The sequence below is a fragment of the Tamandua tetradactyla genome, chromosome 7 (assembly GCF_023851605.1).
Source record: "Tamandua tetradactyla isolate mTamTet1 chromosome 7, mTamTet1.pri, whole genome shotgun sequence".
In the NCBI taxonomy this organism is placed as follows: Eukaryota; Metazoa; Chordata; class Mammalia; order Pilosa; family Myrmecophagidae; genus Tamandua; species Tamandua tetradactyla.
The window spans coordinates 81,870,695-81,887,754 of record NC_135333.1 but is presented as its reverse complement, the minus strand read 5'-3'; the positions used below and the strand labels follow the sequence as shown (position 1 = coordinate 81,887,754).

At 34.6% G+C, this 17,060-nt stretch overlaps 1 protein-coding gene across 9 annotated transcripts in view; it reads right to left on the bottom strand.

Annotated features, from left to right (window-relative positions):
* The window catches only part of PLEKHA5 (pleckstrin homology domain containing A5), a 303,484-nt gene that overhangs the window by 104,987 nt on the left and 181,437 nt on the right, over positions 1–17,060 (bottom strand). The window contains exon 1 of one of the 9 annotated variants that reach the window (XM_077170233.1): positions 13,301–13,554. The exons of the other annotated variants lie outside the window; for them this stretch is intronic. The gene's annotated coding sequence lies outside the window, so the exon portion shown is untranslated. Of the gene's footprint in view, positions 1–13,300; positions 13,555–17,060 lie in introns of those variants that run through there. 9 annotated transcript variants of the gene reach the window in all.

Genomic DNA, 17,060 nt, shown 5'->3' with positions numbered 1-17,060 from the left:
CTCTAAATTAGAATATGACTCTGCAATGGTTATAGGGCTAAGGTAACACTCTGATCACCTGAAAACTAAACAGATATTTGAATAACCATTACAGAGAGATGGAAGCGGCAATGGAAACATTTAAATGATGAATGATTAAAAAGAAGCCCAATCATTCTTTTTTTCCCATAAGTGGATGCCACTTCAATCAAAATAACATTCTTATTTCTGAGCAAATTTTTCCCAGCAGCATTTGTTGAAGAGACAATTCTTTCTCTATAGAGTGGACTTGTATTCTTGTTAAAAATCAACTGGCCACAGATACAGGGATTTATTTCTGAACTCTCAATTCTGTTTCATTTGTCTATATATCCTGTCCTTGTGTTTGTATCATGCTGGTTTTTTTTTTGTTTGTTTGTTTGGTTTTTTTGACATGGGCAGGCTCCGGGAATTGAACCTAGGTATCCAGCATGGCAGGTGAGAACTCTGCCACTGAACCACCGTTGCCCACCCACCATGCTGTTTTGATTACTTTAGCTTTGTAACAGATTTTGAGTTTGGCAAGTGTGAGTCATTCAATTCCCTTCTTTTTCAAGAAGTTTTGACTATAATGGGTCTCTTACCCTTTGCTATAAATTTGATGATCAGATTATCATTTCTGCAAAGAAGGCTGTTGGGATTGCAATGAATCTGTAGTTTGATATGAGCAGTACTGACACCTTAACAATTATAAATCCTCCGATCTATGAACATGGATATCTTTCTATTTATTAAGATTTTCTTTAATTTCTTTCAGTAATGATCTGTAGTTGCTCGTGTACAAGTTCTTTGCATCCTTATTTCCAAGCACTTTTAAGTTCATAGGTCTTAAAAGAAAACTCACCAACTAATTGAAAAATGAGTCTATTTTACCTAAGTGGCAACTTCCTAAAAGGAATATGAAATATGGATATATTTATGTTGTTCTTTTTCTTCTTCAAATATATCCAGCATGATGTTTTCATGTGCTTACTGCTATGATATTAAATTGACAATAAAGTTCAATAGTATCTACAAGGATACTCTAACACCAAAGTCTTTCACTGTTCTTTACCGAAAATAATGAATAATTCCTACTACCTAAGTCTAATTATATTATAAAGGAAAAGAAGCCCTATCGAAATTTTATTTATTTGTTCTAATTTATATGGTATTCTTAAACTCTATCTTCTCAATTACTCATTAAAAACAAACATATACATCTGATTTTCTAAAGTATGAAATTCAAAATCTTCACAAGGATGCATTTAAAATTATAACTATTCAAGATCATTGGAGGAGAATTCTACAAAATGCAAAATCGGAAGTCTGAGATTTCAGATAAATGGGATTAAAAATATCTTGTCATTTCCTATAAAACAACATACTTATCAAATAGAAAAATCAGTGTATTGTTCTCTAATCATGTTTTCAAAAGCGAACACTTTAGAGAATAACTTTGTTTTTATAATTAAAATAAATTAGAAATATGACAAACCAAAATATCAATTCTAGTCTTAACTATCTAAATACAGTATTTTCCTCCTATCTGATAGAATGTCAATACTCCCTGCTCTTGTGTAAATATGTTTGTCAGAACATATTTTCAAAAGGACTGTAAAATTTCAAAATCATTCCCCATTATTCTGTTAGCATTTACACTGAATTTTTATAATGTTGAATTTACTAAGCTTGGATGTAATGGTAAACAGTAGACATAATTTCTAAACCATGGCACTAAAACTATGAGTTAAATAAACCCCTAGTGCCAGTAAATGAAAGCAGTGAAAATGAAATTAAAATGTTTTTAAAAATTTCCATAAAGTCATCTCTGTTAATGCATAGAATTCTTTGATAGAGATAGCACTTGACACTGTAGGAGAAGGCTTGACCAATAGCCAATGTCCACAGTGCAAAGGAGGGGTAACTGCTCAGGATTTGGGGGAAGGTCAGGGCAACAGTAATTCCCAGCCTTTCCTCAATTCTCTCAAAGTCTGTCCCCTGAAAAAAACTAGGCATTCATTCAACTTTTCCTTGCACTGTCCTGTCCTTCTTATTTACAAAGTGTGTCTACATCATACATTTTGCCATCATTTTCCATAGTTCACTAGATTTTTTTTTTTTTGTATGTTGTATGGTGGAGGGATCACATTTCATTGTTTTTTCCATGTGACTATCCCGTTATTGCAGCACCATTTGTTGATTTTTTTGGGGCGGGGGGAGGGGAGTGCACGAGCCTGGAATTGAACTGTGGTCTTCTGCATGGCAGGAGAGAATTCCACAACTGAACTACTCTTATACCCCGTCCCCTCAATTTTTTTTAAGGGCCTCAAAATGCAGATCAAGAGTATCATCAATTCTGTTATAACGCTTGTTTTGGAAATATGTCCCAAGGCAACTGATATATTAGGGAACAATTTCAGCATAACAAAAATTCTCTATTCTAGGAGAATGGAGAAAACTGCACCCAATGGAACCCAGACAGATAGGAAAACACAAAACACACACCCATGCACACTTTAACCATTCACCAGCTGCTTCAGTTCACAGCTTTTTATGAACCACATCCACCTACATCCACTATTACAAACCTTCTATCCAGTTTCAGATAGTGCTCTAACACTTCCTAACAACTTATAAGCCGAATCCCTTCCAATGTCCACTTCCATGAATAAATGCAAGTCTTTTTCCAGGCAAAGTAGTATACTTATTACAGTATTTATGCATTTCTTAACCATTTAACACGTGGAAAGCTGCTGCATTTTTTAAGTCACAAATGAAGTTTTTGATTGGTAACCCCAATCAAACCCCAATCAAACTCTAACCCCATTTTCCCCATAAATTCTGTGGTTTTCATGACCTGATTTTGCATTGAAGGTAATTTTAAAACTGCATTACTAAATTACAAACTAACATACTACTATGCTAGTTTTGCTTGTTTGAAACTGCTGTGTACCTCAGAAAAGCAATGTTATTTAATCCTGATTCAATATTGTTGGGTGGGATCTTTTTTATTAAGTTGTTTTCATGGAGATGTGTCTCTGTCCATCCAAGGTGGGGTCGCTTATTGAAGTCCTTTAAGAGAGAACCATTTTGGAAAAAGCTTCAGAGCCGATAGAGCAAACAGAAGACCCAGATGTTTGGAGAGATAGAAAGAAAATGCCCCTGGGGAAATCAAAATAAAAAAAAATCAAAAGCCAAAGGACCAGCAGAAGCCAGCCATGTGCTTTCCCAGATCTGCCCTCCTTGAATCAAGGTATCTTTATCTAGAGGCCTTAGTTTGGACATTTTTATGGCCTTAGAATTGTAAACTTGTAACTTAATAAATTCTCTTTATAAAAGCCAACCCATTTCTGGTATATTGCATTACATCAGTGTTAACAAACCAATACATTAGTAAAAAATGCACTTGAAGCTTTAATAAAATAAGGTATCATTTTAAAAATCCTTGCCAGAAATATATGTTCATCATGAGTAAAGAGGAAAAATGGAAAAGATATGGCTTTTATATATAATAAATCTGCATTTCTATATGAGCCCTTATTAAAAAAAAACAGATAAAATTCAGGTCTTGGAGAAAAACACACCCATGATAGCAGAACAAACTAATTCCTGCCTCATCTCTGAACTCACGATGGCATGGAAGGAAATCCCCAAATTTTCTAAATATGAAACACCTACTTTTACTTTCAGAGTTCCCTCTGTGATGTTTTATAATATAGGTTTAGACCAGTGGTTCTCAAGTGGGGGTGATTTTATCTCCCAAGGGACACCTGGCAATGACTGGGAACATATTGATTGTTCATAACTGGGCGTGGGGTGGGGTAGGGGTGGTTTTTGGTTCACTAACAATGAATTCTACTGAACAAGCAACATTTATTATTTTATTTTTTTATTTTTTCTCCAGAGACAAAGACAAGAAACAACAGCAGTTAAAAGCACAGGTTCTAGAATGAGGCTACATAGGATGGAATCCCAGCACCTTCACTTAACTAGCTAGGTGATTGTAAATCAAGTGACTTAAATTCTCTGTGACTCAATTTCCTCAACTGTAAAATGGGGTTACTAATAGTACCTATGTCACATGTTTTGTTTCTCTTTCACTTATTCAACAAACATATACTAGCGATTTAGCAGTAAGCAATAAATAAAAATCCTGGCCTTTGTGGAACTTAGTTCTGAGCTTTCTGTTAGCCCTGATAAAAAGGGAAAACTAATGAACTACACAATTCACATACTTTATTAAGGGAAGCAAAGCTATTGATCAGATTGGGCAGATGCCTTTATTTAAAGAATAGTTAAAACTACATGACAGCACTCTGAATATAGGGGTAGTCAATATTGTAACCCTTTCCAGGGACACAAGATTGGTAAAGCAAGATACTTTCTATGCAAGATACTTTCTATGCAGTCCACATTGCTAGTCTTCCATAAGCAGGAGATTTATAAGGGAAGATGTCACTGACATCCCCAAGAAAACACCAGAACCACAAAACAAAAATCCAGATGCATAAAGTGCACAAAATGCACATTTTAAGTACAACCCCAATGAAATTATGGGTTTGGAAAGAGAGAGATTTGCTTGCTAATATGATGTTTAAATTTCTAGTTATAATGCTAAAAGTCACTGGCACTGAAGAAAATATTTCATGCTAAATGATGTGTTATTTCAAACCACACAGGGAAAGAAATGAAAGTATTCAGCATAATTAACTATGGGCTGACAAGTAGGATCTGGTATTTAAACTTCTGCCATCCAACAATGAGGCCACAACTATGCAACCTTTATTAAGGGAAAAACATAAATTTTATCTTACATTTACATACAGGAAAAATGCCCTCATAAGTTCTTTAAAACATGGATTTGTCCAAGTTTACAAAACTGAATCTAGAATTAAGAAAATTATAATTAAAAATTAAAACAAGGCTTCATATAATAAATCCATACATGACATAATATTCCTTGAGCCAACTGTGGAAAAAAAGCTTTTCTTGATTTAAAATAAGAACATTTATGATTTCATGGGGATGTGACGGTTCCAGATTGCTTAATGTGGCAGCACTGCCACGTCTATTAGATTGTCTTGACCTCTTTAGGCAGGCACCCTTACAGTTTCAAACTGGCTTCCATAGTCCCAGGTACCACTCGCAAACCACAAAGTCTAGAGATTAAAGGGGAGTTTCTGTTTGTACTCGCCCTTTCAAGAAGTTTCCCTAAAGGCCCCTGGCCATCTTTCTGTAGAATTTCATTAGCCAGAGGTCTGAGAAGTCATGCCTACCTAATTTAATCATTGGTAGAAGAAATCAGGTGAATTTACACCAATTAAGATTCACAATTTTGTCTGTGGGCCACCTAGAGGAAAGTGGATAAAATGAGATTATAATGCCAAACAAGAAGGGGAAATGAATGGCTATTAGCTAAAGAACCAACATCTTATTTTCTTTATGGAAAGCAACTCACATACAGCCCCCGAAAATACTTTAACTAGCATATTTATGCTAGTTAACTAGCAAATTCTCTGTTCTACCTGGTAAAAGAGTAAAAAAGGTTTTACCAAATTCTTCCTTGTGAGGGCTTTGGGAAGGTAAAGAGGGTGAAATAACATGAACTTTAAAACTCTGCAGGTTTCTGCAGGTTTCTACTTTAAAAATTTTTTTAAAAATAATTACTGTTCTTGCCTATGGGAGTACTTGTTTTTGTTGTTTTAAATTTTTATTATTTAAAAAAATTTTTATTTTATGGGTTAATGAAGTTAGTGTAAAATGCATTCTGCATTTTTTTATTAATCTATTAACACACTGTAACAAACAGCTAATATGATTTTTTCCAAGAGATACAATATAGACAGACAAAGCAAGTGTTTTTTTTTTTATATGTAACTGTGGCTGGGGCAATATGGTTAAAAATTTATCCACTACCCACAAAAAATAACATATTTTAGAAAACTGCAACAAATGAGAGATTTTGGTTGGCTCTTATTAAACTTAGATACAAATCCATTTGTATGATTTGTTCTGAATCATGTATTTCCCAATGGGAAAGAGAGACGGATTTAATTTAGCTTAAGGAACACAGGATAGCCCAGTGGTTTGGCAGCTGCAGTCTGGCCGTTCTTCTGGGAACCCTGGTAATGATGCCAGTATCAAGACTTGGACTGTCATAAGTCCAGACATTCATGAAGTTATTAGAGGGGAAGAAGAGGTTCAGGAACTTACAAAGCTATAATATTTCTCAAATTTAGGTAGAAAACCATGCAGAAACAGCTGAGATATGTGCTTGTCTTTCGTTTTCAGTCTTCTATTCAAACCAAAAAGAGTACTGTAGTTTTCGTCAATTCTCAATTTGGCCTTGGTTTCATTGCACAATTACATTTTCCAGCTTATTTTAAAGTTGAAGAGCTTTCTATCAATTAAAACCATAAAATCACGGCCTTATCACTCTGAGACTCAAACAAGAAAATCTAATTACATTAAAAAAAAATCTTTGCAGCAGTGACTAAGTTATTAAAACAACTGGTTCTATAATAGACCAAAGAAAATTTTAAAACATTATTAAATTCATTAGTGTTTTATGTAGGTAACTAGTATAATTTATTTTCATTTTAATAAAAAGGAGGAAAATGCTATCATGTTGAAATATGGCTGCCACAATGTTTCTGCAATTTATTTTTTTAAATCTTCAAATTAAAATTTTTTTTTAAATGCCAAAAAACACCAAATGCAAACATTCTTAACTTTTTATCATTCTGTTCTACATAAATAATCAGTAATTCACAATATCATCACATAGTTGCATATGCATCATCATTATCTTTTCTTGGAACATTTGCATCGATTTAGAAAAAGAAATAAAAAGAAAAGAGAAAAAAATTCATATATACCATACCCCTTACCCCTCTCTTTCATTGATCACTAGCATTTCAAACTAAATTTATTTTAACATTTGTTCCCCCTATTATTTATTTTTATTCCATATGTTCTACTCATCTGTTGACAAGGTAGATAAAAAGAGCATCAGACACAAGGTTGTCACAATCACACAGTCACATTGTGAAAGCTATTTCATTATATAATCATCTTCAAGAAACATGGCTACTGGAACACAGCTCTCCATTTTCAGGCAGTTCCCTCCAGCCTCTCCATTACATCTTGACTAACACGGTGATATCTATTTAATGCGTAAAAATAACCTCCAGGAACCTCTCGACTCTGTTTGGAATCTCTCAGTCACCCACACTTTATTTTGTCTCATTTCACTCTTCCCCCTTTTGGTCAAGAAGGTTTTCTCAATTCCTTGATGCTGAGTCCCATCTCATTCTGGGGATTTTCTCAATCCCTTGATGCTGAGTCTCAGCTCATTCCAGGATTTCTGTCCCATGTTGCCAGGAAGGTCCACACCCCTGGGAGTCATGTCCCATGTAGACAGGGGGAGGGTGGTGAGTTTGCTTGTTGTGTTGGCTGGAGAGAGAGGCCACATTTGAGCAACAAAAGAGGTTCTCTTGGGGGTGACTCTTAGGCCTAATTTTAAGTAGGCCTGACCTATCCTTTGTGGGGTTAAGTTTCATATGAACAAACCCCAAGACTGGAGGTGCAGCCTATAGCTTTGGTTGTCCACATTGCTTGTGAGAACATCAAGAATTTAACTTGGGGAAGTTGAATTTTCCCCCTTTCTCACCATTCCCCGAAGGGGAACTTCTGTAATTTATTTTTAAACTGAAAATATGCTGGCATAGAAAACTGTGCCTACAATTAAAGACACTGTTTTAAGAGGAAAGAAAAACATTAAAAGTGCCCTACTTTTTCTTGAGAGAAACTGGATTCCCGAGTCTTGGTTATGTGAAGAAATAACCACAGAGTTAGCAATCTAAAAGACTATAATTTTTTGAAAAACTCGAAAAGTATGTATTTCTTTTCTCCACATTTAGTTCTAACTGCCATTTGCCTTTAAGAGCTAAGTGCTTCCAGATTTCTTGGTCAAACCTCAGTGATTCATTTACCCGCCATCTACAAACTTGCCCTAAGGTCTTAACCCCTTATCTTCTACCCTTTCTCCTCTCATTATCTAGAAAATGGAAAATCTCAAATTACTAGGGGGAAAAGAAAGGGTTATCAGGTATGGGCAAGTCAGTGATCCTTACCACCATAACAGCTAGAACACCTGCTATTGTCACACACAGTACTGGAAACCTGACAATCAATCCTCCCAGAGCCCCTTTGAGGTAGTATTACTATCCCAACTTTACACAGGAGTCTCAAAAGCATTTTGCAAGTTGCTAGTTATCACCCTTGGAGTAAGAGCTGCGCCAAAGCCCACGCTGCTTCCCTTTCACCTCCCCGCCTCCCAACAACTGTCCCTGACTTTTGTCATAGTGAGACTTTTCAGTTCTGCTCTTCCTCCTCTCCCATGCTTCTGCTCACTGATGTTAAAACAAAACAAATCTAAACTAGGGAGACATGCTTTTCTTAAAGGTCCTTCCCTTCTTCTACAGACAGTAAGGGAGGCACAGTGAACAGGCAGCCTCCCCTCGCTGCCCCATTTTCACTCCTCCCAGTCATTTTCCATCCTCCTCTCCTCTGAGGCTTCACATCATTTGCCCTACTCTTAGCTGTTCAACTCACACAAAATTATCACCACAACAGATGTATAAATGCCACTTCACAATTTTCCAATACAGGTATTAAAGAATTTAAGCGCAAATGTTAACAACTGTAAAGCATGCTTTGCACCCTACAGGAAGTGAAAATCTTGCTTGACCCAAGAAAAAGAGGTAGTTTAAATCTGAGGGAAGAACTGAGATTTAATGCTGGAAGTATAAAACTGAAGACGTTTTTATAGACTTGAAACAATTTTAAAAAGTCAAAAATTCAAAATGTAAAAGACTTACAATAACAAATTCATCCTTTTTAGTTGGTTATCTACAGATTAGATAATGTGTAAATCGTCCTTTGCAAAAACTTTCTTAAGTAAGACTAACATACATATTTATGATCTATAAAATGACACTGTTAAATGGACTTGAACAATTTTGGAAGTAACACAGAATAATTAAATAACACCATACTAGTAAAGAATAAAATGTATCTATTAATAACTGCTATCCAACTTGGGTCTTATATATGACAATCAAATTTTAGATAACTTGATAAATTAGATTAAAGGCAAAATATACCTAAAATATCTTAGCTAATTCTCTGATCTATAATCCATTTGGCTGATTCTGAACTTAGATTTTCTTAAATGGAGAGATAAACTGGCACGTTGTGGTTCGAATGTATACTCTATTCACCAATTATTTTCTGTCAAATGTTCGAGAATTAAGGGATGTTTCTGACTGCCACCCAGAAGTCAGAGTGTGAGAATAGACCGCTAATGACATCTCTGTCACTGCCTTTAGCCAGGTGCTTTTATGCCAGGGCTCTTTAAAGTCTCCAAATCCAGCTGCTTGTCTGGGCTTGCCCCTACTTAGTCCATCTCTGTCCTGAGCCTCAGTTTCCTTCTGTAAGACAGGAACAAACAACAATGATAACCAAAAGCCCTACCCATTTTGGTCCTTAGAGTCCTCACTAAATAATAGCTGAATTAGAATTTGCTCACAGAAAGAGATTTCTTGAAAACAAGTAAGATTATGTCACTTGCTTTAATAGCTGTTGGTATTCTCCACTATCTATGTGAGATACAATGGTTTGCATATAACCATAATTTAATGAAGCAGGTAAGAAACAGTGACAATTTGAGCTAATGTTAAAGTTTACTCTGGAGTGATCTATGAAAAAAAGCACTCATAGAGGACCTGTAACAGAATAAAAATGATCACAAGATATATTTTGGTGGTTGGAAAGAGTTACTCATTTGAAAGACTGTGGTATCATTTGTATAATAGTGTATTAATTAGAAAAGTTTGGTGTCTTAAAGTAAAATTAAGCAGAATGCCAACTCAAAACACATCAACAATAAAAAAGTTTAGGCATTTAAAAGCTATAATGTGGCATTAATATATATGTGTGTGTGTATATTTATATATAAAACCTAGAATTTCATTAATTCAGTCAACTCTACCTCTCCCTAAAGAATGCTGATTAATAATGTTTTTTTGTAATATGCATTAAATTGACATTTACATATTATTAGGCAGGAAGCAAACAGCAAGTTAGAAAAAATTAAATTCAAGCATCATCTCTTTTGTATACAGTCATATACTACTTCAGAAAGTTATTCTAATCTAACCCACAAATGAATTACAACAGAATCCAATTATTTTACTGTAGGTGAAATTCTTTCCAATGGAATCAGGCAAAAGAACAACTTAATTCAAATAGGAAAAGAAAATCGTTACACATTTCATTTTACTATTATTGCACAGTATTTATCATTTTCAAACACTATCAGCTTGCTCTAAACAATCATTTCAAGAACAAAAAGGTAGTTATTCTTAAGTCAAATGATGTCTCTACAAAGCAAAAAGGCTTTGTAAAATAAGGTAAAATTTCCTTCAAAATGGATACATTGTAGTATAACAAATGCTTTTATTCATTCTATAAATATTGGCAACAAAGCCTTAATAACATTATAAATAAAAGTACATAAACATTAAGAGTAATATTATAACCACAAATGAAATACGGTGGGGATGGGGGTGGAGACAGATGAAGGAAGGGGAAGAGCACGGAGGTGTCACAGAACTGGTCTCCTGTGAGCTGAGCCTTGCAGTGTTAGCGCGAGTAGTCAGATGGGCTAAAGTTTAACAGAAATGGGGCCCAAAATTCTAAGCTTTGAGCAACAGTATATGTATATACAATTTATTAAAATTATGTTTTGAAACCATATTTGTTCTAGTTCTCTGTCACTTCAATTTCAAATCATTTATTTTTTAAAACTCAGAAAATGTTCAAATAGCATAATGTACTTACATGACACATAGAACACTTAATTAAGGCTCGTTTAGTCAACAAATCATTATCTCCAAGCACTGAGAAATTTCTCACTTACAGATACAGCAGAAGTGGGTTAGATGTCCAACGTAGAATATAACAGGGGAAGGGGCCACTTCCTACAGCCAGAGACACAGTGTGTACAGCAGGCAGTGACTAGCCATGGGGTGGGGAGTGGGACCCATGCCCACTGCAGACACTGTGATGTCAGTGTTTTACTCTGGAGACATTATTTAATTTCCAACAGAGTACAAGACCATGGTATGTTCTCAACTGGCTAGATAACTGGCAGGTTTTGATCATCAGAACGAAGATAGAATCTTTCCAATATAAAGATATCTTCAGTCGTTTAACTTGCTTAAAAAGTTCACTTATTCATGCTTAAAAATTTATTAAGCATCTAATAACCACAAAGTTTGTACTGCCAAGCACTAGGAAACAAAAATATAGTTCAAAAGATTGTATGGGACTTAAAGAATACTATTCAATTTGAGTTTGCTATGTGAAGTAGCACAATTATACTTCTTCCTCAGTCTAGAGCATTGGTAGAAAGGATTCCTCAAAGCATATCTTATTTGTGAGGAAAACAGACAAGTGTTCTATTCTTTCTATTGCTTGAGACCCTGGTGAAATTTACATCAATTTCACATCATCTTCCCTCTTTCTTTGTCAGATTTGATTTCCTGTTCACACAGAACAGTTTAAGTGGCTTCTCCTCATTTGAACTTTAGTAGCACTTAGACCAATGACCCCAGATGTCATTAATGCCTCAAAAACATCTTTGTTTAAAATGCACTATTACCGAATATAGTCCAAGTCATTGCTGCCACAGTAACTTACTGATTAGTTTTAAATACAGACTATTTTAAAAGCAGATTGAAATATTTTAAGTGGATTTAAGATAAATTTTTAAAGGGAATAAAAATATTCACGAATGATCTATATACTTAAATTTTCTGGCTTTAGGCAAAACCTTGGCTAGAAGCTGAAAATCCTGCAAAGTTAAAAGGAAAAAATGTGGGTCTTTAATTAAGGCTGTCAAATCAAATAAAACGAACTTGGAACCTTACTTCCATATTTCTACACTTCTAAATATAGAAGAACATTGTACTAGGAATCATTATATAAGGTAGTTATTATTAAATCTTCAAATTTGATATCTTTGCACATTCACATACAAATAGCTGACTTAGATATTTTCCTTTCAATACCCAACAATATTATTCACATACAAATATATATAGCAAGTGCTTTTTTCTTCGTTGCTTCAGAAAATTTCAGTGGAAATAGTTAACATATTTATTAAGAATTTCCTTATTGCTTTTTCCTCACATAGAGTTCAAAAGTAGAAATTGTCTATACTTTATGAGAAAACTTTGAAAATTCCTCCAAAAGACATTGGAATCCTAAAGCTACTATTGAACCTGCATGAAAGAATCATGCCACAAGTGGTAAAAGCTCATTTAAAGGCATCAGTTTGTACAATGAAAACAGAAAAAATTAAAACAATATCATCCAACCACTCAAATGGGCAAAAAAAGTTATAAGCAAAATAACCATGTTAAAAAAAAAACCACATTATTACTCAATATAACCTACTTCCTAAAATAATGCCTTCAAAACAACTAAATCAATCTATATAGTGCAATTCAAAGAAACATGAACTGATAACGTTAATAAGAAATAAATCTTCAAAAAGCATGTGCCCAGTCTTTACAATCAATGGCAGTTACAACTTTTTAAATTTCTTTAAATGCTAAAATGCTGTGTATAATAATCTTCCTGGCATTACATTACTCTTAAATTTTAGGTTATGAAAGGTTCCAATTTTGAAACACATTATTGAAATAATTAAAGAATTAAAGAATAACTACTGGACTAGTATTAACATACTTTCAATAAAAGCATTATATAATGAATATTGGTAGCATCTTCACAGGAATGTTTGGGATTATTCATTTAATTCTCTTTAAGAAAAATATACAGCTTCTCCTCTAAATGAGTTAAAAAGTAACTAAGGCAAATTAAACACCTTCAAATAAAAATCTTCAGTCTTTGAAGCACTTTGCATCTACAATGTAGTTATGGAGCTTAAAGCTAAGGAGAAACAAACTAAGAGAAAGGCATTTTCGAACCCCTAATCTTAAAATGTCCAAATCTTTGAAAAATAACAAATGTATTTAAATTTCCACAATGCAATACATAAGTTATAGAAACATTTACAATATGTAAATCCCTTGAACCAGACACTGTGCCTGGCACTCGGGTAATAAAGATTATTTATCACAGGGTCATTAACTGAGAAAAATGGATATTGTTTATTTAGACATTAGCTATCTATTTTTAAAATATAAAGGTGATAAGAATTACTTACCAGCCTTCATGAAAATCCCATTCTTAAATAGTCAACCACAGGCAGAAAGGATACTGGAATAAAAAAGGACTCAACTTCTTTGTCTCTGAACTGCTCCCCAATGAGCACTATGGGGACTAAAGCACTAAGGAAATGCACTGTGGCTGTCAGGCTGGCCTGCCACGCTGGGATTCGGATACCAGACTGACGTCAGGCACTAACATGTCATTGCAGCCACAAATTAAGGCAGCTTCTCCAGGAAGAATATGTTGCAATTATGCATGCCTTCCGGTCATAAAGGTAAAGTCTCATTTTAATCCCCTTAAAACGGGCAGATAGCACAGGCTAAAATATCAGCATATATTGCTGCAAACAGCTTTTGAAGAAAACATGTAGTGAGAATTTTTAAATAATCACTGTCCTAAATGAATATTTCCTGTTACAACTGTAAGCACACCAATTAAAATAACTCCTTCAGAAACATTTCTTGCTTTTGTTCCCAAATTTGGTACTTATTTATTTCAAAAATTCAACCAAAGGTGAAACAATAGCTCAAACTGCCTGGAATTCCACTATCCAAAAATGATGATGATGATGATGACAGCCTCACAGATTACTGATCACCTACTATGTCAAACGCTTTACAAACTCATCTGCGCTTCATAACCCATGAGAGGGAGACAGTTCTGTAATTATCTTCATTCTACAGAAGAAACTGAGGTACAGAGCATTAACTAACTTACCCACGGTCACAATGCTAATAAATGATGAGCAGATTCAAACCCAGGTGGAATGTCTCTACTGCCCACATACTTGATTGCTGAGTATACTAACTGGCAGTAGGGATAACAATTGTAAACATTTTGGTGAACATCCTTTTAGACCAGAGTTTGGATATATAAATATATATTTATCCAACACAAGGACTTGAAATAAACAGGTCATTTTGCAGTCTGCTTTTTTCATGTCAGTAACTATATTTCTAACTTCTTCTTTCTTGATGGCTACTTATCAGTCAATTATATAAGCCTATTTCCTAATGGGATGATTTTCTCTCTCTTTTTAATTTTAATTTTTTGCCAATTTAACAATTCTTAATGTATATCACTGTCCAGAGACATCCATGTGGGTTTGGTTTCACAGGATACTTCTTAGTAGTGGGATGGACAGTTCAAAGCATGTGCATATTTTCAACATTTATAGACCCTGTCCCCCCAATTTATATCTGTACCTCAATGTATTAGATTTCTCCTTTCCCCACATCCTCACCCACACTGGGTATTGACAACTATATTGCTTCTTAGAAAACACATGCAATCACATGTTCTAATTTGTGTGTGTTTAATTACAAAGTAAAGCTAAGCATCTCTTCATGCCTGCCCACATGGATGGCAGTCCAGCTTAATGGTCAAGAGAATCAAGTCCAGCTCTTCTCAAAAGCTGTCTGACTGCAGGCGATAACTTAGCCTCTCTGTGCCTCAACTTCCTCACATGAAAAATAAAAATAATAACTTAATCCTCATGGGGTTGTTGTGAGAATTATATACAGAAAAACCATATTAAAGCCATTAGAACAGTGCCTACTGCTAGTGTTTAATTGTTAACTCATATTTGTTCCTGACTATATTTCTTTTACAGTTCATGTCTTTTACCCAAAATGGTGATTCTTAACAGAGAATGCACAGATCCTTTTATACAACATACTGTAAAAAATCTTGCTAGAACGCTAGTGACATAAATTTTTTCAGATAACTTCAAGTCATTTTACAACTAAATCTATCATGTAACATAACTGGTGCAAAAACACTCCTCTCATATGAAACTGCTAAAACAAAAATTAAAAATAGCATCTCAAGTTGAGAAAACAAAATTGTTTCATCAAGTAATTTGAAATATAGACAAGCAAGCCAACACAATTTGCAAGAACCAGAAGGGTTTGCATATGTTTTAGAAAAGTAGTGATTCATGATCTTTTCTATTTTTTTTCCGAGTGAAGGTTTTGCTCTCTCAATTATGTTGTTTAAACTTCTCACACTAAAAAAGAAAACAAACCCATTCTTGAAAATATTAAAAAGAAGTCAATGAAATAACTTTTCTCCACAGTTCTAAAGGCAAAGGACAGCCCCTTTTAAATGACATGACTCATAACCCATAAACAGAACATAAGAAAGTTAAAGCTTCTCTATGAAGCTTATTACTCCTACCCACAAACCAATTTGACCTTCTCTGATATACGAAGCCTTCAACTCTTCTTACCATTGTGATAATTAAAACATAATGCCTCTAAAACTTTACTGTGAAGAAGGTTTTACAATATCCTAGAGTAAATATATCTGGCTTAAGGGTATTCACTATTGTATATATTATAAAATTATCCCATCTGTAGGCAGATTGTTTTGGTACTAAAATAGCAGCACAATATGTTTGCAGAATCAAAGAGTGGCATGGTAGTTCTGCATATGGCTGCCAAGAGAAAAACGATCTTAATGAAGCAACAGAGGTCTGTCAAGAGATGCTGGAAGGTTACCAGGGATATTGTACAGTAACAAGTGAACCAACTGCTTGGTTTCTGAAGTAACCAGCACTGTGCATAATTTCTCTAGGACCTACGAGGCTCAGACCCCATCATCCATTTAACCACCACTTCTAGAAGAACAACTCAGGGAAAACACTATAGTTGGCAATAAATATAAAAGAGAGAATAAGATAAAGTCTCTCCTTTCAAAGCCATAACCTGGAAATGACAATTTTAAAGACGGAGAGAGAGCTGTAAATAGTTCATTACAACATAATCTGATCTGCAGAACACAGAAGTAAGTGGCTAAATGCCTGGCAGGTAGGTGATAGGGCTTAAAAAGTAAGTGACACTTGACCTGACTATTTCAAGATGAGACTTCAGTTAGAGGCAGCAGCAGGTAAAAGGACAAATTTAAGATGCAATCTAAATTTTACACAAACAAAGGTGCCCAATTAACAAAGAAACTATTCTTTGAAAGAAAAGGTGCATAAAAATAGGGCAATTCTCACAAAGCCTTGTAAGATTCTGCCCAGCTTTCTGCAGATGATGGTTATGGATAGTTTAGGTTTCTGATTTCTGTCCAAAAGAAATCGCATTTTAGGAAAGGAAGCTGAAGAGGGCTCCTACTTTGCTGGGGCTAGTGAAACTTCTTTAAACCAGCAGGAAATCCTAAATCTCAATTATTTCTGATTATCTTTTCTTTTCTTTCTTTCCTTTTTTTTTTGCATAGGCAGGCATCGGGAATTGAAGTTGGGTCTCCGGCATGGCAGGAGAGTACTTTGTCTGCTGAGCCGCCGTGGCTCGTTCTGATTATCTCTTAATATATCTTCACACTACAAGGCAGGAAGCATGCTTCATTACAAAGCCAGAAGTCCGGTGTATTCTAAGTATTCATAAGTATTCTCCACCCAGCGAATGTGACAGAAAAACTTTAAATTCAATGATATTGTACATAAATGAGAAACAATAACTAATACATAATTAAGTTTGGAAAACGCGTTTTATGAAAGACGGTTTTTAAAGCTTAACATAATAAAGAAATTCAGACATAAGACACATTGATGCCTATGAAATAATAAAACAATATGAAGCTATATGAGTAAGAAAACAAATATAATTCAGCTTCAGATTCCTTGTGTAGGTCCAAACTACAAATCTTTATATGAATATATACATTTGTGAATGATACTTTGTGACTTACACTATACCTGCATAATTGATTTCTTTCTGAAAAAAAATACAAAACCTAACTGTTTTTGCACA